Source organism: Marmota monax, unplaced genomic scaffold (genome assembly GCF_021218885.2).
Source record: "Marmota monax isolate L192 unplaced genomic scaffold, Marmota_monax_Labrador192_F-V1.1 WCK01_AAM20220418_F8-fsc00530, whole genome shotgun sequence".
NCBI lineage: Eukaryota > Metazoa > Chordata > Mammalia > Rodentia > Sciuridae > Marmota > Marmota monax.
In genome coordinates, this window is record NW_026693172.1 from 1 (window position 1) to 25624 (window position 25624).

Below are 25624 nucleotides of genomic sequence, written 5' to 3' on the forward strand. Positions count from 1 at the left end.
ATTCTTTCCTAGTCATCTCCATGCATTTGACACTCAGAGCCACCAAACACTTCCCAGGAGATGGACACCTAGCACATGGGACAGTGTGGACAAGGAAGATTCTGCATTAGTTCCTTCTCATAGATGATAGAGACATCCCTCCCCTTCTGCTCCTCCTTGTCAGGGACACAAGGGAGCAAGTGCCACCACCCTGGGTTTTAAAGTAGATTCGTAGGTCAGAACAGCACTCAGGCACTCTCACCATGTTCCCGGGGTTCCATGTGCACTACTGTTCTTTTGGGATTGGCGCCAAGGTGTCTTGAGGTTAAGGTCCTTTTCCCTGCACAGGGACACTGGTTTCAGTCCTCCCCACCCACAGTGGGACAGAGTGAGCCTGTGTTGCATTGGCCAACATGGCTGTGCTGCTTTTCTCCCCAGCCCAGGACCTCTGACACACCCACTCCTCTGTGTGGAACTTGGGCCACCATCAGCTGAGGACCCTGCCATGTGTCTCTTAGTTTAATTGAACCTCTGTGGCTGTCCTGATTCGAGTGGGCAGCATCCTCTGAACCTGTGAAATGTGCCTGTTTGCAGTTTCCCCAGGCTGAGGTCTTCCTGTGTTTTTTCTGAATGAGCAGAAGGAAAGGAAATGAAGGAGAATGGGTGGGAACTCACAGGGCAGGAACAGGAAAAGTGCAGAATCTCAGAAAGTTCCAGAGTACAGGACCCCTTGGAAGAAAGTGGTGGGCAGATCACTCCTCTGTCTTCTCCTTGCCCTAGAGACGTCCTCAGAGTGTTTCCTGGGGGATCTCATGATGATCCTGAGCCACCTCAGGTGCAGTGTAGATCTGGTTATCACAACTGACTTCTATACTTTATGCCTCATTTACTTATAAAGATATTTTCTAGGTAAGTGGATTTCCCTTTTCCATGACTCTATTTTAGTGCTCTCTTTACTATTGTAAAGGCTCCTTTTGGTGCATTGTAGTTCTGCAAAACAGACGGTTCCCTGGGCACAATCTGCAGGCATGGGATATACTGTGCTCCATCTTAGTCCCTGGTGCCCCCTCTTTCTTTTTCTTCCATCCCCACCCCCTCCCTCTTCTCTCCTGTCCTCCTTCTGTCTATTCATCTGCTCCTTTGTCATTGGTGGGCTCTTGACCTTTGTGGAGCTGGGCTCACTGCTGTGCTGTGGTGTCTGTGCCCAAGCACATGGTGTCATGTGGTGCTTTCCTTCCACATTTCCTCCCTGTCCCAGACCCCTTCCCCCAATCTCTGTCTCCTTTGCAACTGGTTGTCCTAATCTCTTCATGTCACCTTACCCCCCTTTCCCTTTCATTTGCTCTAGCTTTTGCACCAGAGGGTGACATGGGACCCTCACCTTCGAGAGTCGGGCTCTTTCACTTGTCATGATGTTCTCCACTTCCATCCATTTACCTGAAATGCCACCATTTTCTTCTTCTTTAAGGCCTTGAGTTCAGCCTGGATTGTGTGGGTGTGGACAGATCAGGAGGAAACCTCTGGCAGAAGAAGGCAGATCCTGACCGCACTGTAGAGAGAGCAGAGAGCTGAGGGTCCCCTCAGTAATGAGCCATGTGGTACAATTGCTCTTGTGTATTGTTTTCTGATCCTTCTGATGAGATATGGCAGTTTGATATCTCTCCTAGTTTACTGTGGCTAGCATAAAATTCCCACCTATTGAGCAGTGTGTTCTTTCCCTCACATGTCCCTTAGGAGTCCAGGCTGGGTCCTCAGCCCAGCCTGAGAAGATTGAAATTGGGCAGTCAGTGGGCAGCTCTCCTTGCTGAAGCTCATGGTCTTCTTCCAGGTCCAGTGGCTGAGGCAGAGTCATCTTTCCACAGTTGTAGGCTGAGGTCCCAATTTCCCTGTGGTCATCATAACAGAGTTACTTGAAGCTGATCTAAATGCTTGCACTGTGGCTAGCGCTACCTCCAAGACCAGCCTTAGACCATGTCCCCACATCCAATCTTCAATGGCATGAGATTTCCTTCCTCTGACTCTACGTAGATGTGAAGGGCTTTCCTCTCTTACACCATCTGTGTCATTACATCTATAAAATCGTTCAAAAGAATTTTTCCAGAAATCCTTTTTGAATTCCTGGGGTGGATTTTGATACAGGGACTAGGTTCTTTGGGAGAACCACTTAGAATCCTGACTATCTACTGCCTTTGGTTATCACCATAATGACTGGATCCCTGTTGGATGTTTGGAGCTTGATATCTTTGGAGGATTCCATTCTTCTATGGTCAGTTGATTCTAGATATGGAGAGGATAAAGGGCTAACCCGCAGTTAGCATGGAGGTGACAATGGCTTCCCCAGTCTTCCTGTGTGTCAGCTGCACCAGGCACTAAGTCCTCAGGAATACAGGGCCTACTTCTCTTCTGGACCCACAGGCACTCCCTGCCCTTATCAGCGGCCTCAGGCTCCCTGGTAGAGCTCCATGGCCTCCCAGCCTCAAGCCCTGTCTGTCTCCACACACTGACTCTGTGACTTCCTTCCACAGGACCAGCCTGTCCCTCTCCCAGCCCTGAGCAAGGCTTCTGTGCAGCCTGGGAATGTGGGGACAAACCACGCAGTGGCTTCCCAGGCTTCAATCTTGGTGAATTATCCTATGAATTTCCACCTGAGACCTGCAGACTCACATCCCTTTGGTGATATTTCAGTCCCCTGTGGATTCATCCTAATCCCATATGCTTATGTCTTCATGTAACCTAGACACCTAACCTTCCTATAGGCAGCCCAGTGGCTCTTCTGTTCCCCAGGTTTCTTCCCAGCTGGAGGAGGTGTGGCATGTTTAATGCAACACCCACCAGAGACACTTAGAATCTTGACACTGCAACTTAAGAATTGTGTGTGACATTGGGTTAGTTACTTCATTTTGCTCAAGCCTCAGTTCCTCATCTGCAACATGGGAGTAATAACATCTCTCTTATAAAGTTGTCTGAGGAGTAACCTAGGTACATTCTATGATGTTAGTTATGACTCATTGTTTTGGCTAGATCTAGTTTCATGGGAAGCAAATGTGCAGACAGGTGGTTCATGGTCAATAGGTTCTTCATATTTTTATCTTTCACAAAATAATCAGAAATATCTTGAAATAAAACCAAGACCTGAGCTTGGTGGTGCTGGCATGTGATCCCATGGACTCAGGTGCTGAGACAGCAGGACTGGAAGTTAGCGGCCAGCATGGGAAACTTAGAACTTATCACAATAAAAATAAATAAATACATTTGTAAGTAAATAAAAGAGAGGGAGGAAATCTGAGTAGTAGAGTACCCCAGTGTTCATTCTTCAGTATTAAACCAAAAATCACAACCACAACAATGACCACAAAACTAAACAACCACACAACAGCCCCAGAAATAAGAAGCCACCACCTCCCCAGGTAAACACTTTGAAGGTCTCTCAGGAACTTAAAAGCTCACTGTCCTCATCCTGGGTTCTCATGCAGTTTCCCATCCTTGGCCTGTGGCTTTGGAACCTCATGGCAGTATCTGAACACTACTCTGCCTGGGTCTCAGCCCACAGAGCCAGAGAAGATGGTCTGATGAGGGTGGGCATAGCTTGATGATGATGATGATTACTTGAGGATCACTTTTCAACCCCAGAGTCTGGGACAGGACATGCAGAGCTCACCAACGTCCCCCTTCTGGGGCTGGGGTCAGTGTGAGGCCTGCCTAGTGCCAGGGAGACTCTGGGTTGAGCCTTCTCACTAGGCCTCCTTTCCCCCCTGCCAGTGCGTGGGGTGCTTTCCCCTCTCAGGACCGGGCCTCCTGCAGAGCCTGGGCTACCTCCCCTCCCTCTGTTCTCTGATGTTCAAGCCCAGCTCAGGGCCCTGGAGCTCATTCCTGAGGAGTCTGGGTGGACGGCTTCCACACTCAGACTCTCCCATGGGCTCTGGAGCCCTGGGTCGTCCTTGTGGAGGGTGCTGTTCCAGGCCAGTGTCCTCCTCAGTGAAGGTGGGGTCTCTGGTGTGTGAAAGTCACCAGTGTCCTCACCATCTATGGGACTTGCTCCACACTAGGCTGAGGACAGAGAGGCGTTGGCCTTGGGGCCAAGTGTAAGGAGCTCCATAATGTGGGTATTTTCATTAATTTTATTTTAATGCAATATTTTTAAAATGTTAAAATTCATGCAAAAATACTTCAATATGAAAAAAGTAAGAAATTAAAAAAAATAATATTGAATCTATCTTGTGAATGAAGACTTATATCTAAGGTACTGGTTTGTAATGTGGCAATCTGTATCTGGAAATTACTTTGGTCTGTGAATTGTGTTGTTTGTGTCACCAGGTGGAGTTGACCAGGGTTGCAGTGTATAGTGAAGGAACATGGGATGGGATCCCACCAGAGTAGTTAAAAACCATCTCATCAGAAGACAGAAAGCTGTTCAGTGCACAGAGAAACCTGTGGCATTTTGTGACCTTGGCTGTCAGGAGAGTGTTCCCATGAGGACAGAGCCCTAGGAATCCAGTTGCATGGACCAAGAACACATCCTGCACACACATGTTCTGTGTGAGCCTGTTTCCTACATACAGGATGAAGACAAATGTCAGGCAGGGGTCTGGCTCCTCATAGCTCATTACCCTGAGATACAAAAGCAGTTCCTCAGCTTGGCTCTGATCATAGGAGGGCCCCCTAAAGAGGAAGCCTGCTGAGTGCTTCCTGGAAGCACTCAGCAGAGGGAAGCACTGAGTCCCCTGTTTCCAGGTCACCTTCAGATCCTCCAGGGGAGCAGGGAGCTCAGAAGAGGTGTCTGCACCATGCTTGTATCATGCTCAGGAGCTGGAGAGAGCAGGGGACACTGGGTAATTACTCCAGATAGAGAAGTGGACCCTGGAAGCTGTTTCAGACTCTACTCTTGCTGCTAAAATGCCCAAAGATATTTTCTTTTTTGATCTTCTCAAATTCAGGTGAGTCAAGTTTGAGCATGCCAGATGGTGTCAGCATGGGCATCATGGAACCATGTAACCTGAGAATCATTGCTCTGGAGTGTCCTCTTACCTGAATGTCTCAGGTAAGAAATGCCATGTTTAAGTTCACACACATGCAGGATAAAAAGCACTGGTTGTTTTATTCACTAGGAGAAATTTCAAACTAATCTTCCAACTGCTCCAATAGACAACAGCAGTGGGGCAGAAGTTGATTATTCTGTTCACATTGAGCTCAGATGAAGACAGGAGAAGCTCAGTCCTAAAGCATTAAAAGAAACAAATTCAGAGTATTTGTAACCATTCATATTGGCCCTCTTTATCCTGCTGTGTCTGGACTCTGGCCTGGACAAAGAGGATGGACAAAACCTTAGCACCTGCAGATAAACTCACCAGAGCCTCAGCCCTGAGAAGCTGATCTATATTTCAAGCATAAATTTAATTTCAACTTTTACCTATTAATACCACCTCATTTAAGGAAATGAACAAGACCCTGTGGTCTCTCTCTGCTGTCATTAAAGTTTTCTTTTGTGCATTCAGTGCACTCAGGGAGGGTAGATGTCACCACTGCCCATGTCACAGCATGGGCAACACAGAATCTTGCTCAGGCTGTTTCCTCCAGGGCCAGGCAAGGACAGCTGCACATAGTGTCACAGGGACCCAGGCTGAGGAGGCTCCATCTCCTTGTGTTTGCACCCTGTGGATCCCATGGTCTCCAGGTGGTGTGGGATAGGAGCCCTGGAAAAGAAGTGACTTATTGAAGGTTATTTTTACCTTTTACTGTAAAGTATTTTCTTAAAAAGAAGCAACATCACTGTTTCCCTGGTCAGACAGTAGAAGAGATAGTGAAGAACAACACCATATTTGGCCAAAAAAACTATAAGATGCTAATAACATCATGTAAGGTAGGTACTCCAGTGTGCATGCTCACCCAAGGAAGCACTGCTGCTCTTTACAGGCAACAGAAAATAGAGTCTTGCCAATCCTTTTATAATTTCTTACTATTTCTCTGCATGTACTGTGTATTTCTGTGTGAGAAATTGCACCAACTAATTTCAACCATGACCATTGTATTCTCACTCCTCTTTTGTGGGATAGGAATCAGGAGGGGCTTCCCAGGTAGTTCTGGCTCAAGATTTGTCCCCAGGTATTGTGGAGTGTTAACCACAGGGGCAGCCATGGAAGGACTTCTATGGTGGGTCTCCAGGGGCCTCCCCTATGTCAGCCAGCTGATGGTGCCATAGCAAGGAGCTGGAGTTCTCACTGTGGCCCTGCCCTGGGCTGCCTGGGGGTCCTCACCAGGGGTCCTCTGGCTTCCCTGGAGAAGTTCTCCTCCCAGAGTGGTCAGTAGGCAGAGATCTTTGTGTCCTAGCCTCTGGAGTCACTCACTGCCACTTCCTGGTCATGGATTGGTAAGAGACCACCCCTGTCCTGTGTGGAGGGGAGAGTGTGAACAGCTGGAGGGAATCAGGAGGCAGGGCACTGGGACATCCTGGTGGCTGAGTCTGTTCCTGACTGTCCCCCTGGAGGCCTCCTGCCTGGAGGATCCTCTCAGCTTTCCTAGCAGCAGGATTCTGCAGGAAACAGTTGTCAACTGTGCTGTCCTCAGGCATTTGACTGTGATAAGTTACACACCCCAGGGTGCCTCCTTATAATTTTGAGGACAGGTTCCATTAGCTATCACTGACATTTAAGTAAGAAAAGAAAGTTTATAAAATTCATTCCTGTTTTCCATCTTTGTAAAAATGAGACCTTCATCTACTGCCACCCACCTTTGCCTGGATGTGTCATGTGGGCATTTCCTGTTTGAAAGGTTTCTACATTTTCTTCAATCTAAAAATCTCTGTTTTCTAGCTGTAGAAACTTGGGTTGAAAGTTATTTTTTTAGTATTTGAAGATGTTGTTTGTGTTCCTTTTCTTCCACTGCCTCCCATCTTTCCCCTTTCCTTCCCTCCCTCCCTCCCCTCCTGGCCCTCCTTCTCCCTCTTCTCTCTTCTTCATATGATGTGTTATTTTGCAGCAGGTCTTATTATTTTACCAGCATTATTAGTCTATATTAATTAGCTTAACAGAATTTTGAGTAATGAATGCACCCTGAATTATATTTGAGGTAAAATAGAAGCTCTTCATTAATTTGTCTGCCTGTTTACAGATTATCTTAGGTCCTGGGTAAGATTTGGTGACAGAATAAAGACAGGTTAGGAAACAAGGTAGACTCAGGGCAAAGAAGCAGTTGGTAAAGGAAACCTTTAGCTTCTGAAGTCAAAGCTCAGGTGGAGCTATGGGAGGGGTACAAGCAATAATGAGAGGATCTCAGGGAACATGTGGCCTGATGGGTGACACAGCCTGTGGACAGGGAGGGAGCTGACATTTCAGGTGTGGAAGGGCCAACTCCTGACCTTGACAGCCAAGGTCAGAGGAAGTGTTGGAGCCTTCAGAGTGAGCAGGACCAGAGCTCAGCTGGGATGAAGGGACAGCAGACACATGGTCAACGTCCTTCCCTTCCTTACCAACCATGATGCATGCACTTGGTGTGTCCCTTTCTGTTGCTCCCTCTTACCCACCTTTGCATTTCTGGCTGGTAACACTGATAATTTATCATGCCCAGGTCTTAAAGGAGTCAGGTGTAGAGGAAGCCTCTCTGGAATAAATATTGTGCTCAGGTATAAAAAGGAAGAGTTCAGTAACTCCTCCTGCAGGGTGTGGGGATGTGACAGAGCTCATGAACCTCGTCTTGGTTGGAGAGTGAGCAGGAGAAGTGTGTCCTGAATCTTGATGAGACCAAGAGGTCTCTCTGATCACAGGAACGAGGGATGGTTCTCTCCTGGGCCTCTCAGGAAACACATTTTCTCCAGGCAAATATGTGCTGCCCTAGACTATGCTGGGACACCTTGGGACACTTGGACAGGCCTGAGAGGAGCCTCCCTGCAGCTGTGCCCAGCCTGCCCAGCCCTGCTGATTCACATGTGCCCACAGCACAGCCCACTGCCCTGAGGACTTCTTAAAGGCTGTTCACACCCTGTGCAGGAGTCAGGCCCATCAGGACACAGCATAGCCATGAGGGCCCCTGCTCAACTCCTGGGGCTCCTGCTGCTCTGCATCCCAGGTAAGGAGGGACAGCACTGGGGATGTGCTCAGACCAATTTCATCAGTGCTGCCTGGTGTTCAGGGAAATCCTCTTGTGACATTGTTAATTGTGTGCATATTTTTTCTCATGTGTTCAATTGTAGGTGCCAAATGTGACATCACGATGACCCAGTCTCCAACTTCCTTGTCTAAATCTCAAGGAGAAACACTCACCATCAGTTGCCGACCAGTCAGGGCATTAGCAATTACTTAAGCTGGTACCAGCAGAAACAAGGGCAAGCTCCTAAGCTCCTGATCTATTATACCAACCGTTTGCAATCTGGGGTCCCCTCGAGGTTCAGTGGCAGTGGATCTGGGACAGATTATTCTCTCACCATCAGCAGCCTGGAGCCTGAAGATTTTGCCACTTATTTCTGTCAACAAGATTACAGTTCCCCTCCCACAGTGACACAGGCCATGACAAAAACCTCCCAGGGAGCAGAAGTGTGAGGCTGGGCTGCCCCAGCTGCTCCTCCTGCTGCCTCCACCTGCTGAGGGCACTGTTCAGAGGCAGCCAGACTCTGAGGCCACTGGGGGGTTTTTCTAGGCCTGGACAAGCTCCTCTGCACCCTGTTTCTTTCTCCTTTTCAGCCCCAGCACTCAACCATAGATCAGGCCCACTGAGTGGGTGTCTCTGAAGGTGTGTGCCCTGCTCTGTGCAGTAGTGCTCCACCAACCAGTGAGTGACAGGAAGCTAAAAGAAGGCCAATCAGGAGAAGAACCATGATGAGTTCTTACCCTGTGAGTGCAGGACCCTGGTGCTGGGTGAGCTCAGCCAAGATGCCCAGTGGAACAGAATTGGTGTTCAGAGATAGATAAATGCATAGATGGTCAGTTTTTATGACAGAGATGACATTACAAAAACTATGAACAAAACTTCTTCATACGAAAATTTCTCTCTCAGCCTCATGTGCAAACAGTCACCTGGTGTATAAAACAGGCTCAACATCAATAATCATCAGAGAGTGAAATTTCCAACAAACCAGCAGAAACTTTAGAAGAGAGGTCACAAAACTGAACCATGAAAAACATGGAGTGCAGTCTGAGGAATGATCTAGAACATTCTCATGTGTTTGGAAATGTGAAATGGTCCCTGTGTTGGAGACCTGCCCTGACCGTGCATGTACCTGTGATCCAGGCTTTCCACTCAGAGCACATGCAGATGTGCACAGATTCCCATGTGCAGGGACCTCACAGCATTATCTGTGATAACTGCAACCTGAATCATCTAAATGCCAATCAAGGGAAGAATGGATGAATAGAAAAAGGGAAGTGCATGCAATGAAATACTGTACACCAGTGAAAATGGCCACTGACTTCAAGAGCCCTGCAAGTGACACAGGCCACAGATACACCACAGCTCATTACCCATGATACTATTTTTATGAGGATCAAAAACTGGCAAAATTTGATAATTGCTTAAAGATCGCTTACAAATTGCATGGGGAAATGGGGGGTCAATGACTGGTTATTCTGCCTTGAGAGTCTTTTTCTTAGTATTTTACAGACATTATTCTCTTTCCTCCTGTCTGCATATTTCTTCTGATAGCCACATGGAAGTTCCCTTGTATGTTGTGAGTTGGATTTCTCTTGTGGCTTTCAAAACTATCTCTGTAAATTTTCATAATTTGTTTATATTATATTTTAGTGTGACCATCTTTAGGTTACTCCTATTTAGGACCTTCAAGCATAGTTAACCTGAATGTCCATAATCCTCCTATCATCTGGGAAATTTCCAAGAATTATTACTTTTAACAATCCTTTTTCTTATTAAATGTCTCCTGTTTTTATGGAATGCCTATAAAGAATTTGTTGGTTTTTTTGACTCTGTCCCATACATCCACTGTGTTTTATTCATTTCAAATACGGAAAGAAAAAGGTCACTTCAATAGAGTGTTAGAGATTGTGAGAAAAATACAAGCAGAAATCCTGAAAATGAAGGAATCAATAAACAAAATGTTAGATTCAAAAGAAGGCACCACCAACATAGAGACCACTTGGAAGACTGAACCTCAGACAATGAAGACAAAATATACAGTCTTGAATGTAGAGTGTAGTATTTCCCTGATTTCTTGATTTTCTTTGCATTAATCATTTCTTTATTATTGTTTTTCCTCATGGTAACTTGTTAATTATACGTGAATTTATAATCTTGCAGGGAATGTTCCCTCACATTTCTTTGAAAAATATTACAAATCTATATTTCAGGTTGAGTGTGGGGAAGAGAACCCAGCTGACCTGGGCAGTGGCATGGAGCCTCCTTGACAGACAGGACAAGAGCTGAGCCCTGGACCCCAGGCTGGGCTTCTCCCTGGACATGTTCTGTGCTCAGGGAGAGGAAAGGGGCTGGGTCCGAAAGCAGAGGACACCTCTCCCATTCCCAGGGGACTCTCCCAGAATCCTGCCTACTGTGTTTTGTGTGGCCAGTGGAGGGCACCTGGGCTCCCTCTGCATCTCCAGCTGCCCTTTCTAGCCAAGTTCTGCCTTTGGGTCAACATCATATTCACCTTGACCATAATGGCTCTCCTGAGTGATCATCTCCCTCCAGTCATGCTCAGGCATCTGAGGTGGGCAGATGCCCTCAGGTTCCCACCCTTGGACAGAATAGGAAGCCTAGAGCACACCCTCCTCCACATTCTCCTTCCTCATCTCTTCTGTCCTCACCAGGGGTCCAGAGCATCAACAGCCCTGGTGACCCAACTAGAAAACTGTGACATGACTTGAGGGTCATCTAGCCAGGATCTTTAGGAATCCCTGAGGCAGTAGAGACCCAGAGTCTACAGGGCCCCAGGGACAACCTTCCACCCTCTGGGAGACTTATGAGTGACTTTTCCAACTCTGATCCTTCCCCACATGGAGGCAGGCAGTCAAGGGCTTCCAGGCAGGGTGACTGGAGTCTGTATCATCCCTGTACCTCTGCTGAATCCTGTAACTGTGGGGACCACATTGAGTGACCAGGCCTCTCAGTCCTGATGCACCACTGGGTCATGAAAGATCACTGTGTCTAATGGGGTAGTGCCATGACATCTGACTTGGTCTTTTATGCCCCTAGGGTTGAGTTACACTCACCTGTTTCCTTTGCAATGCTTCCCTTTGCTGTTAGGGATAGAAGGTTCCATGGAAACTCCCTTTGTGTGTCCCCTTCTCTTGCTCTACCTTTGTTGTGGTCTTCCTAGATGTCAGTCAATCTGCTGAAAGCAGACACCATAAAGCTGACTCCACCCCTGAATCCTGATCCCTTCCCTCATTTAAATGGTTTCTTCCCAATAAAAGGGTTCATCACTTGCTCCTCTCTCTCATTACATGGGCCCCTAAGGTCAGAGCGGCCACCAGAGGACCCTAATAAAAGGTATTACTCTGTCCTTCTGTGGGTATTTTGTGGAGCCCACTTCACCTGAAGTGACCTTGAGTGTTTAGTTGTGGAACATGACATGTAATAATGAGAGAAATACAATATCTTATGCAAAATTAATAAGTCAATTTTATGCTGTTCATTTTATGAGTTATTGCATGAAAAGTCATTTTTCTGTTTCATTTGTTTTATTAGGTTTTAATCTGAATTTCACACAGAGCAGCTTTTGGAGGGACTTGTAGCATTTCATGTCATCTCTTCACTTACTTGTACACATCCTGCCCAGGGCCCAGGTCGTGCTCCCTCTGCAGTGTCCATGCTCATCCTGTCTGCTCATTCAGAAGATGCTGGACACCTCTGTGCTTGTCCTCCACATGCCAGGCCAGGCTGCTGCAACAGACAGGGCCACTCATGGGTGTGGCCTGAGCTGTGGCCCAGGCAGTCATGGTCCACAGCCCTCAGCTGCACCTGTTGCCTGAGTTCCCAGCACCTTCGTCTCACAAGCAGAGAATCTGCTGAGCTGCTGCCCACACCAGCAGCTCATGTGGCAGCTGGGCCACCCAGTCAGTGAGGTTTTTGTTCAGGGCTACACCACTGTGGGAGGGTTCTCTATACCTTGCCAGCAGTAATACACCCCAGCATCTTCAGGCTCCACCAAGCTGATTCTTAGTGTGAAATGTGTCCCTGACCCACTGCCACTGAACCTGTCTGAGACCCCAGTGTACCGGTTGGAAACCTTATATATTAGGCCCTGTGGAGCCTGGCCTGGCTTGTGCACAACCCAGTTCAAATATGTGTTTCCATTACTGTGTAGGAGGCTCTGACTGGACCTGCAGGAGATGGAGGCTGACTGTCCAGGGGTGACAGGCTCTGAGAGAGGAGTCTGGGTCATCACAATATCCCCAGTGGTTCCTGGAAAAATCACAGAGCAATGCAGGGTTATGTAGGAACTTTAAGAAAAGTTTTCCCATTTTTTTAATACTTTTCAGACTAAATTAATTTTTGTTTTTGATTTATACACTAAAACTACTCATATACATAAAGAACTCAAATTGAGTAAGCTCTAAGAGCTTCTCTAGAATTCCATTCAACATCCCCTGTGTATTATGTGACAACATTCATCAGAACCAGTCCCTTGCTCCTTATGGAACAATCTTTCACATCAATTGACTTCAGCTGCCACATCCTGGAGGACAGACCTGCACATCCCTCATGTGCACAGAGCACACATGGGCAAAATGGGGGCCCAGGGTTCACCTCCCTCCCCCTTCTCCCTCCTCATCCCCTCTGTCCTCACCAGGGATCCAGAGCAGCAGCAGCTCCAGGAGCTGAGCAGGGAGCCTCATGTTGAGAAGCTGAGCTGAGGAGTCCTGGTGAGTCAAGGGCAGGTTAGAGCTGAGCTTTTATGTCAGCCTTGCAGGAAGGCCCTCCCCAGGGAGCAGCATGCAAATGCCCTGGTGACTGCTGGGTGGGGAGAGTGTGGGAGGGAGGGTCTCCTTGTGAGCCCAGGGACATCTGATGTCTTCTACAATTGGAGGAAATAGAGCAGAGAAATAGCCCTGGGTGCCTGTGGTGTGCGCACAAGAATGCATCATGGAAGCCTTACTCTGTGAGGGGTCATGGTGCCCAGGGCCTGCCCTCCTAAGGCAGCACAGATGCACAGATAGTGAGGTGGCCTGCAGATCAGCCTCTGTGAGGGATATGACTATCCTGCTGTCTTCCTCTCAGCTGAGAAGAGAAGATGACAAGTGCCACCTCACAAGTGTTGATGTTTGAAATTTCTTCCAGCCACAGCATGTAGTTGAAGAGGTTCAAGGACTTCTGGTGTCTGACATTACCTGGAGAATTACAAGAGTATCAGGGACAGTTTAGATGTCAACTTTTCCTGGCCCAGTGACTGAAATAAGAGCAGAATTGTGACAAGAACCTGGTGCGAAGAGAAATCATGTTTCAGCTGAAGATCAAGTAGCCCTGCTCAAGGAAAGAGGACAAGAAGCACATCCCCTGAGGTAGTCACTGTGAACCTCCTGGGGTGATGTCTGTAACTGGTGGCCATCTTTTCCTAGTCATCTCCATGCATTTGACACTCAGAGCCAACAAACATTTCACAGGAGATGGACCCCTGAGCCCACGCGACAGTGTGGACGGGGGGGGGGGTTCTTCATTAGTTCCTTCTCATAGATGATAGAGACATCCCTCCCCATGTTCTCTTCCTTGTCAGGGACACTAGTGAACAGGTGCCCCCACCCTGGGTTTTAAAGTAGATTCCCTAGGTCACAAATTCACTCAGGCACTCTTCCCATGTTCAGGGGTCCCATGTGCACTACTGTTCTCCTGGGGCTTCCCCAAGGTGTCTTGGGGAGAAGGTCCTTTTCCCTGCACAGGGACATTGATTTCAGCCCTCCTAGTCCACAGGTGGGACAGAGGGAGCATGTGTTGTGTTGGCCAACATGGCTGTGCTGCTTTTTTCCCCAGCCCAGGACCTCTGGCACAGCCTCTCCACTGTGTGGAACTTGGGCCACCAGCAGCGGAGGACCCTGCCATATATTTATTAGTTTAACTGAACCTCTGTGGCTGTCCTGCCCTTTCTTTGCTCTAGCTTTTGCACAGGAGGTTGATATTGGACCCTCACCTTCCAGAGTCAGGCTGTTTCCCTTGTCATGATGTTCTCCACTTCCATCCATTTGCCTGAAATGCCACCATTTCCTTCTTCTTTAAGGCCTCTAGTTCAGCCTGGATTGTGTGGTTGTGGACAGATCAGGAGGAGCTCTGTACAGAAGAAGGCAGAACCTTTCCACACTGCAGAGAGAGCAGAGAGCTGAGGGTCCCCTCTGCCATGAGCCATGTGAGACAATTGCTTCTTGAGTTTAGTTTTCTGATCCATCTGATGAGATATGGCAGTGTGATGTCTCTCCTAGTTTTCTGTGGCTGAGCAACAAATTCCCCACTATTGAGCAGTGTGTTCCTTCCCAGGCCTGTTCCTCAGGAGTCCATGCTGGGTCCTCAGCTTAGCCTGACAAGACTGAAATGGAGCAGGCAGTGGGCAGCTCTCCTTGCTGAAGTTCAGGGTCTTCTTCCAGGTCCAGTGGCTGAGGCAGAGTCATTTTTCCACAGTTGTAGGGTGAGGTCCCAATTTCTCTGTGGCCATCAGCACAGAGCTACTGGAAGCTGCCCTATAGGTTTGAAATGTGGCTACTTCTGCCTCCAAGAGCTGCATTAGAGCATCTCCTCACAACCTGGCTTCATGGCCTGAGATCCTCCATCCTCTGCCTCCATGTGCAGATGGAGGAACTTCAATGATGAAGACAGATATAGTGTGTACTCCCTCTCTCTCTTAGATTCAACTTATTTGATTGTATCTCAACATCTTTCATAAGAATTTTTATTGAAATTCCTGTTTGAGTACCTGGGGAGTGGGATGGCACAAGGCCTGGGGATTGGGATCAACAACTTGGAATCCTGTCCACATACTACCATTTTTTCACCTACCATAATGACTGGATCCCTTTTGGATATTCAGAAGCTGGTACTGTTTGGAGGAATCAGTTTTAATAAGATCAGGTGATTCCAGGTAAGCAGAGGATAAAGAGGTAACCTGCAGTTGGCACAGGAATGACAATGGCTTTCCCTGTGTTCCTGTGTGCCAGCTGCACCAGGCACTAAGTACTCAGGAACACATGACCTGCTTCTCTCCTCAACCCACAGATTCTACCTGCCCTTAGAAGAGGCCTCAGGCTCCCTGGCCGAGCTCCATGGCCTCCCAGCCTCAGGCCCTGTTTGCCTCCACACACTGACTCTGTGTCTTCCTTCCACAGGACCAGCCTGTCCCTCTCCCAGCCCTGAGCAAGGCTGGCATGCAGCCTGGGGACATAGGGACAGGTCATTGCATGGCCTCCCAGGCTACACTCCCAGGCATCAGTATTGGTCAATTCACCCAGCGATTTCCACCTTACGCTGCAGACTGATAGACCTTTCCTGATATTTCAGAGCCCAGGGATCCATCCTGGTGCCCCATGCTGATGTCATGGAAACCAGACACCTGGTCCTGTTGTAGGCAGGCTGGTGGCTTCATCTGGTACCTAGGCCTCTTCCCAGCTGGAGGAGGTTTGGGATGCTCCATGCAGTACCCACCCAGGGAGGATTAGAATCTTGGCTGTGTCTTAACAATTGTGTGTGACATCAGGTTAGTTGCTTCACTGTCCCCACATCTCAGTTTCCCATTAGCAACATGGGAAAAATAACATATCCTTAGAGAGTTGCCTGAGGATTCACTTAAATAGCATATGTGACTATTGTGTACTTTAATATCTGGGCACATACCACATTCTTAGTTATCACTAATTTTTATTGCTTAGATCAAGTTTCCTGGGAAACAAATGTACAGAGGGGTTGATGGTCAATGGCTTTCGATATTTTTCTGTTTCACACAGTACCCAGTATCATCTTAAAACAACAAAGCAGTTGAACTTGGGGTGCATCCTTGGGATCCCAGTGACTTAGAGTGCTGGGGTAGGAGGATTGCAAATTAGAGGCCAGCCTGGGCCACTTAGCAGGACTTTTTCAAAATAAACATAAATAACCAAACCCAGATACCTGTCACATTCTCCCCTGGGTAACTCTTTGGTGGTTTCTCACTGAGCTTAGAAGCTTATTTTTCTTGTCCTAGGAAGATACTCATGGTTCTGGTGGTAAGCTGGTATTTAAGGACCATCTCAGCAGGGGACTGCATAGCTTCTGCAGTGCATAGAGCCACCTGTGTGTGGCGCTGTCTGCCGTGGGCTGTCAGGGGTGTCTCTCATGAGGGCAGAGCACTAGGGGTCCCTTTGGATGAACCAAGTCCAGGTCCTGGCACACACAGGTTCTGTTCAAGTCTGTTTCCCACAAGCAGAATGCAGACAAAGGACAGGCGAGGGGTCTGACTCTTCATAACCCTATATTCTGAGATGCTGAAGCAGCTCTGAGCTATTGGCCCTGCATCACAGGAATCCTCACAAGAGGAAGGCAAATGGCCCTGAAAAAGGAGAGACCTTCATGGAATTGTGCAAAGTGTGGGCTGGACCAGCAGAGGGCAGCAGTGAGCACTCTCCTTTCAAGATTCCCTTCAGATCTTGCAGCTGTTCAGGGATCCTGCAGGAGATGGTGTCTGTACCACTTCTGGAAAATTAGGGAGAGCTGGAGAGTGCAGGGGAAATTCATCATTGCTCCTTGTGGGGTCAGGAGGCTACTGTAGACCCTGGTCTTGCTGCTCATTAGCGGGAGATTTTTTTTTTTTTTTTATGTCTCTTCTCTTGTTAGGGTGGGCAAAGCTGTCGCTCACTAGGTGGTGTGAGCCTGGGCACTGTGAGGCCACCTGACCTTAGGGAGCATCTCTCTGGAGTGACCTCTTACTTGGAAGTCTCATGGAAGAAGAGATATATTTAATTTCACACACACAGACAGGATAATAGGCACAAATTTTATTACTTGTGATGAGAAAAAGATAAAGTTTGCAAGCTGAGGTTCAAACTGTTCCAAGAGACAAGAATGGGGACAGGAAGGTATTTGTTCACTTTACACTGGTCCTAGATGTCAAAAGATGTCCATCTTGTAGGAGATCGTGTAATAAGTTCAGCATATTTGGAAAGGTGTATGTCGGATGTCTTTGATCCAGCTGTTTCTTGGATCTGGACTCTGTACAGGAGAAGGAGGACAGGACCCCTGGTTTTACTTGACACCTGGTTTTAGCCTGAGCTTAAACCAGGTCCTTAGTGAGGGACCTGGTTAGACATATCTGCTCTGCCCTCTTCCCTTGTTCCCAGGCATAACAGTTGGGTTCTGAACTTCTCTCTGGGTGTGAGTGTATGCCCATTTGATAGACAGGTGGGCGAGATGGTTTCCTGGAGATTTGGAGCATTATTGTGGAGAGCAGAGGGCACAGGACCCTGTTCACACAGAGGTGGCTCACCTTCAGGTAGGTTCCTCTCACTGAATTCTGTCCTAGGATGTTCCACTTCTTACTCACCAGAGGGCGATGTGAACCTGGAAATACACTCACCATAGCCTCAGCCCTGGAGAAGCTGATCTATATTTCAAGCATAAATTTAATTTTACATTTTAATTTGTTAAGACAGAATCATTATAGGAACTGAGCGAGACATCATGGTCTCTCGCTGCTGTCACTCAGGTTGTCTTTTGTGCATTCACAGCACTCAGGATGGAGGTCACCACTGTACTTGTCACAGCTGGCACCACAGCATATTGTTAAGGCTGTGTGCTCCTGGGCCAGGCAGGGGTGCTCCACACAGTTATGTGGGGATCCAGGCTAGGGAGGCTCCATCCCCGTGTGTGCACCATGTGGAGCCCATGGCCTCCTCCCTCTGCTACTGTGGGAGAGGAGGCCTGGAATGTGATTGACTTATTGAACATTATTTTTATCTGTTAAAGAAAACTGTGCCCCTCTCCCCCCATCATTCTTTAATAAGGCAAACCATGAAAGAGAAAACAAAAGATACTCTTTATTTTATGAGATATGTCAGCTCATTAGCACTCTTACACTTCATGGACAATTCAGGAACTACTCAACACTTCCAGCCATAGACCTTCTTTCTGTGATGCTAACATTATGTCAGGTGTATGCATGTTTTCATTACCCAGTGAAACAACATTACTTTGTGTGGCCAATAGACAATACAACTTTGCCATCAGTTTTTTTTTTTTTAACTTCTTACTGTTTCTCTGCATGTATTTTATAACTTTGTGTAAAATATTGCCCCACCCCAGCAGCTAAGCTATTAGCATTTTATCCTCCCCACCATCCTGCCTTTCTGTGAGTGAGGAATCAGGCAGTGGCTTCCTGTGTGGCTCTGGCTCAGGGTTGGTCTTGAGCATGTTGGGGGACGTTGGTCAGTGGTGGAGCAGGTGTCTCTTGGGCAGAAGCTCTGGTTTCCATTCCCACAGCCAGAGAAATGACTTTTTCCACTGTATGAAACAGTATAATTTTTAATTACAGTTATTTCCCTTTTTTCTGCTAATACACTGCTTTTCAAGCTCTCCAGGTTTATGTACAGCTCCATCTGCACAAGGTACTCACCTGTCATTTGTTTGGAAGATCTATCCAGTGGTGATAGAGGTGTTTTAAGTTGCCCATGATTATTGTGTTGTTGTCAATTTGACTCTTGAACTTGAGAAGAGTTTGTTTTATGAACATAGCTGCACTATTGTTTAGGGCATATATATTTATGATTGTTATTTCTTGTTGGGATTTGTTAAAATTATCCTTCCCTACAAAGATCCCTCCTTTGTAGGGAAGGATAATGTTAAGAGATCCTAATATCAACAATGCATTACCTATGAACAAATTATTGTTATCAAGGCATTTATGGTTAGTCTCAATGTCCAGAAATGTTGGATTCAATTATTATTTAAAATATAATAAGTAGTTTCATAAAAGTTGTACAGTTTCTAGTGGTGGACAGTGAACTGGGATTGGGTATAGGAAAATATGCTAAGTAGGAAAGATGTGAGGTTATGGGGTTAATATAACTTTGGAAATTTGAAGATCTCTAATGAAGAGGTCAGAAGCAGAGGAATAGACAGGAGGTAATTTAGGGTTGACAAGTACATGGGAGGAGAGTAGAGTACAAAAAACAGACACACATATGTATTTAGAAAATTACAGGATGTTAAAAGAGTAAAATTTGTAGGGTGCAAGAAGAGGAAAGAAGAAAAAATGGAAAGAGAAAGAAAGAAAAAAGAGAGAAAAAAGAGAATAAATAAAAAACAGGGGGACCTTATGCAATTCTTGTATATTATATTATTCATGTGACTCAGTTCTCATAGTTCTAATTCATTAAAGTTCTTGGTTTCACATATGTTGGGATTGTGAGGGCCAGAGGATATAAGTGTAGAGAAGAAAGAATAAGGATAAGAAGGCAAAAAACAAAAACAAAACAAAAGCAAACAAACAAACAACAACAACAACAACAAAACCAAACCAAAGAAAACAAAACAAGACCTCTTAGAATTCCGTTTCCTTTCTGCTTCTCTTCTATCCTGGTAAGTGGAGTTGTCTCCACCAGGGTAGAGGACTTAAGCCTCTGGGTATCCTCTCCCTCTCCTACCTGGAGCTTCCCAATCCTCGTTTCTCTGATTTGCTTCAGGGTTTTCGCACTTTTGTCACTGGACCCTCCTCCCCTCCTTTGCTTATCAGGTTCCAACTGTGGGACCTGTCACCCTCAGACTCGCGCCAGGTGGGCGGTGCTCTGGTCCCACTGCTCTGGCTCCCATTCAGCTGAGAGCAGTTTTTGCTCTGGCTATTCACTGTGGGGAGTAATCCCAGCTGGGGGCAGGGGAGGAAGTTGAAAACCAGGTACCAGTCCAAAGGGAGGTCCAAGCTGACAGCCATGCCCACCAAAAAATGATGAGAGAGGTTTTCCAAGATGGAGTTGGTCAGGTGAGGTGGGGATATCAGGTGAGGTGGGGGAGCTAGGATGGCTTTGTGCTGTGGCTAGATTGCAGCCATGGAGCCTGCATGGGAGTGGAGCACAGCTGATTAGGTGACTGCTACACCACTTGAGCGCCCGGTGTGCCAGAACTGTGGGCTTTGGGTCTGAAGTCCAGAGTCAGTCTTCCTGGAACACAGAGGCTCTGATTTCTGCACAGCAGGTCGCAACTCGGATGGTTTCTGTGAAAATCCACTGTATAGGTGTCCTGTTGCACGCTCTGAGATGTTGTGTTCCCTCTAGGTGAGAGCTTGTGGAGAATCACCTGACTTTTTTCTTAGTTTCATTCCACAGAGCAACCAGAATCAGTACCACCTCTGTTCCACCATCTCGGATCTCCATGTCTTGTTGATATATGTTTTCCTCAAGGAGTATGAAATATTCTTCTTTATCCCTTTTGACTAACTCAGGCTTCAAGTCTACTTTATTTGATTTGAGAATAGAAACCCCTTCTTGCTTACGCAGTCCATGTGAGTGGTATGAGTTTCCCAAACTTTCACCTTCAGTCTGTGGATGTCTTTTCATATGAAAAAAGCAGCATATTTTCAAGTTTTTTTCTTTTTCATCCAATCTGCCAGTCTATGTCTTTGATCGATGAGCTTAGGTTATTAACATTCAGGGTTATTATTGAAATGTGATTTGTATTTTCAGTTATTTTTGTTTTTAAACTAAACTTGTTTTCTTTTTTGATTGTTTTTTCCTTTTCTGTGATACCTTATCTCTCTTTGATGATTTTCATTGTTTTTTTTTTTTTTTTTCCTTTTCTGTGATACCTTATCTCTCTTTGATGATTTTCATTGTTGGTTTTTTTTGTTTGTTTGTTTGTTTTCTCCTCATGGACTATTTTGCTGAGGATGTTTTGTAGAGCAGACTTTCTGTTGTAAATTCTTTTAACTTTTGTTTGTCATGAAAGGTTTTTATTTTGTTATCAAATCTAAAGCTTATTTTTGCTGGACATGATTCTTGGTTGGCATTCACTTGCTTTCAGAGCTTGGTATATATTATTCCAGGCTCTTCAAGCTCTGAGTGTCTGGGCTGAGAAATCTGCAGAGATCCTAATTGGCTTCCCCCTACATGTAATCTGATTCCCTATCTTTGAGCTTTTAAAATCATCTCCTTAATCTGTATGCTAGGCATTTTTATTATAATGTGACTTGGTGTGGATCTGTTGGGATTTTGTATATTTGGTGTCCTTGGCCTTTTGCCTTTGATTTTGAAGGAAGTCATTCTTCATGTTTGGAAATTTTTCAAATATTATTTTATTGAAAACATTGTTCACTTCTTTGGGTTGTAACTCTATGCCTTCCTCTGTCCCAATAGTCCTTAAATTTGGTCTTTTCATGTTATTCCATAATATATTTTTATTAAAAATATTTTTAGTTGTAAATGGACATAATATATTTATTTTTATTTATTTATTTTTTTATGGTGCTGAGGATCAAACCCAGGGCCTCATGTGTGTGAGGATAGAGTTACAACCCTAGTCCTATCCCATAATTCTTAAGTGTTTTCTTCATGGTTTCTTATCATCTTCACTGTGATCTACTTTATTTTCAAGATCATATATTTTGTCTTCATTGTCTCAGGTTCTGTCCTTCAAGAGATCTAATGTGTTGGTGATGTGTTCTCTTGAGTTTTTAATTCTGTTTATTGCTTCCTTCATTCCTAGAATTTCTGTTTGTTTGTTTCAGAACCTCTATCACCTTATTGAAGTTAGTTTGCTTTCTGTATTTGCATATATAGCTCTTTATTCAAATGATCTCTTCCTTCTGTATTTTCTGTCATATATTACCCTGAAATTCACAGATCAGGTTAATTATATACATCCTGAACTCCTAGCATTTCTTCTGCTGAGCTGGCCTTGGATTCTAATAATGGAGTATCTTGGTTTCTTTGGGGGCACCTTCTTTCCATTTTTGTTTCATGTTGTTCGTGTGTCTTCCCTTCTAGCACTCCTAATGGGAGGTGTTTCAATTTTTACCCTATGGGCTTATAGTGTCCCTTCAGGGTTCCACTAACTCTCTTTTAAGGGGGAAATCAATATTCACAGATACCAATACAAACAATATAGACCCTTAAACCCAATAGCTCCTATTAAGATGTTTATGGTTTTGTCATAATATACAGAAATGGGGAGTTCAGTTATTATTGACAATATAAACAGTAGGTTTGCAGAAAGGTCTACAGTTTCTGATGGTGGGCAGAGAGAGAACCAGGGGTGGAGTGTAGGCTGAGATGTTAAAGAAGAAGGTGGTGAAGATATAGAGTTATTAGACCTTAGGAGCAGGAAAGAGCAATCAAAATAAGTTGCTAGTAGCAGGAGAAAAAAGAGAAGGTGATTTTGGGGAGACAAGTAAGTGAGAAGATAATAGGGAGAGTACAAAAACAGACAACATTAAAAATTAAGAAAAATAAAGAAATATAAAAATAGGAGATAAAGGACTATTCAACACAACTGTAATATACTATTTAGACACTGTAGTCTTCAGTGCCTATTCCATGGAAAGTACTTGGTTTCACCAGTGTTGGGGATGTGAGGGTGGGAGAAGAGAGAAAGAGAAAAGGAAAAAAAAGAAAGAAGGAAAGAAGAAGGAAAGAAAAAAGAAAGAGAGTGAAAAGAAAAAAATTCCTGAAGGAAAATTCAAGTATTTTTTTTCTGTTGGAGACCAGTATCTTTCTTGCTTCTTTTCTCATCCAATAGATGGGTTGTCATTTTTTTATGTTTACCCTCAGGATGGTGAAGGTTATTAGGGTGGGAGGGTTGGTTTTGCGGGGTGGAACTTCTGGAAGTGAGATATAGCATTTATCCTGTTGGGAGACCACACCCCAAGGATCTCCACTGAGGTCTTCTCCTGTGATGTGGCACCTGGTCTTATCTCCTTATCTTGCCTGTAGACCTCACAGTTGCTGGTCTCTAAACTGTATCTCACTCACCCCTCCCTCTCTACTTCCCAATCAGCAGCCTCTCTCTGGAGGTTTTGTGGGATGAGCTCTGGGGCCTGCACACTGTCACAGAGAGCAGTTTTGCATCACCAGGTCAGGACCAGGCTCTGTGATCTACAGACAGGCCATGTAGCTGCAAGCACTGTGCCCAGTTTTTGGCTGCAGGGGAGAGGGAGAGTTGGGAGACTTGCTATTGCTTCTAATACCTTGGATCTTGTATATAGTACCTTGATATTTTTCTAGGTCCCAACAAATGTCCCAAGCTTGGAGTTGCCCCAATAAAGATGGTGACAAAGGTGACCCAATATTGAGGCAGGTGTTTTCAGAGATGAATGTTGTGTTGGGTTGGGCGGTGGTGTGGGGCTATGTGTTCAGAGATGCAGCTCTGTGGTGTGCAATGTTGTGCGAGGCAGATGTCTCCAGATCCTGACCTATGTCCCCAGGTGCAGGCAACTATGGCAACATTTGCAGTTTCCCAAAATAGAGGTAATCAGCACAGCCTCACACTGGTAGATGGAGGTCCACATGGGAGCAGCTGCTGGGGGTCCTGTGCAGGAGTGGCGAGAAGGAGTCCTGTGGGAGTGGTGTGCATGGGTCCTGCATGGGTGGGTGGCCAAGTGTCTTGCATGGTCACTGAAGTTTGGCATCCTGTGTGAGGGGAGCGGCCAGGGTTCCTGCACAGATGTTGAGGCTGGGGACTTGGGCAGACAGGGCAGCTGGGATTCTTGTGCAGGAGCAGCTGCTGGGGGATGGGGGGGTTTACTAATAACTTTCAGAGAAACAGGATTCCCACAGCTTGAATCCCAGGTCACTGAGCCACAAGGAATGAGCCTCCCACTAGCCTGCCATCCTTGATCCCCTATTCAGCTTCTTTTGCTAACACAGTTTTTCTAGCTCTCCAGGACATGTTCATCTCAAGCTGCACAAGGTACTAACCCACTGTTAACAAAGTCAAGGTTAATTCACACCCAACAACTAATTCATGCCATCCCATAGCCATATGTAAACACCTCATGTCTTTCTCAGGGCTTGCTCCTCTGTGGGCAGTCAGTGTTTTCTCCATAGAGCAGCGAAAACTAACTGCCTGGTTTGAATCAAAGTTTCCCTCCCATATGATTTATTTTTTACCTCCTGTTATTCCAAAAGTTTAAAAAATTACTTACTCAGAAAATTCCTTTAGATTTAGCCAACTGTGAATTCTTTTTTTCCACATAAACATTCTCATAGAAAATTAAACTTGTACAAAAACAGGACCTTGAGATTTCAGTTTTATTCAACATGAGCCATATTATATGGAATCAACTTCATCTGAAATACAGCTTATTTCCTTAGACAGAAGCAGGAGATTTTTTCTTTTGTAATTCAAACCTGTTTTTACTTTTTTAAATTGATTTTTTAAAAAATAAATGACAGCAGAATGTATCATAATTTATATTACACATATAGAGCACAATTATTCATACCACTGGTTCTATATAAAGTATGTTCACACCCATTTGTGGCTTCATACATGTACATTGGATAATGATGTCCATCACATTCCACCTTCCTTGCTAATCCCCTGCTCCCTCCCTTATTCTCCCACCCCTCTTCCCTATCTAGAGTTTATCTATTCCTACCATGCTACCCCTTCCTACCGCACTATGAGTCAGCCTCTTTATGCCAGAAAAAACATTCAGCATTTGTTTTTTGGGATTGGCTTACTTCACTTAGCATTATCTTCTCCAACTCCATCCATTTACCTGCAAATGCCACAATTTTCTTTTCTTTTATTGCTGAGTAACATTCCATTGTGTATATATTCCACATTTTTTATCCACTCATCTACTCAAGGGCATCTAGGTTGGTTCCACAGTTTAGCTATTGTGAATTGTGCTGCTATAAACATTGATGTGGCTGCGTCATTCTAGAATGCTCTTTTTAAGTCCTCTAGGTATAGACCCTGAAGAGGGATAGCTGGTTTAAATGATGGTTCCATTCTCAGATTTACAAAGAATCTACACACTGCTTTCCATATTGGCTGCACCAATTTGCAGTCCCACCAGCAGTGTATGAGTGTACCTTTCCCCCCACATCCTCATCAACACTTATTGTTGTTTGTATTCATAAGAGCTGCCATTCTGACTGGAGTGAGATGAAATCTTAGAGTGGTTTTGATTTGCATTTCTCTAATTCTTAGAGATGATGAAAATTTTTTCATATATTTCTTGATTGTATATCCACTTCTGAGAAGTATCTGGTCAGGTCCTTGGCCCATTTATTGTTGGATTATTATTTGTTTTTTTTTTAATGTTTAGCTTTTTGAGTTCTTTATATACCTTAGATATTAGTGCTCTATTTGATGTGTGAAGGATAATAATTGGCTCCGAAGATGTAGGTTGTCTGTTCACCTCAGATTATTTCTTTTGCTGAGAAGATTTTTTTTTAGTTTGAATAGATGCCAGTTATTGATTCTTAATTTTAATTGTTGCACTATAAAAGTCTTATTAAGGAAGTTGGGGGCCTAATCCCACATGATGAAGATTAGGGCCTGTTTTTTTCTATTAGATGCAGAGTCTCTGGTTTAATTTCTAGGTTCTCAATCCACATTGAGTTGAGTTTTATGCATGTTGAGAGATAGGGGCTTAATTTCATTGTTTTACATATGGATTTCCAGTTTTCCCGGCACTGTTTATTGAAGAGGCTAAATTTTCTCCAATGTATTTTTTAGCACCTTTGTCTAATATAAGATAATTTTACTTTTGTGGGTTATTCTGTGTCCTCTATTCTGTATCATTGGTCTACCATTCTGT

General features: G+C 45.3%; 1 long non-coding RNA gene across 1 annotated transcript; it reads left to right on the forward strand.

Moving 5' to 3' along the window:
* Window positions 1-6: 6 nt before the first annotated feature.
* Window positions 7-10046, forward strand: LOC124100355 (uncharacterized). The gene is made up of 3 exons (XR_009227931.1): window positions 7-5017; window positions 7787-8037; window positions 8162-10046. It is a non-coding gene; the product is annotated as an uncharacterized LOC124100355 (long non-coding RNA).
* The last annotated feature ends 15578 nt before the right edge of the window (window positions 10047-25624 follow it).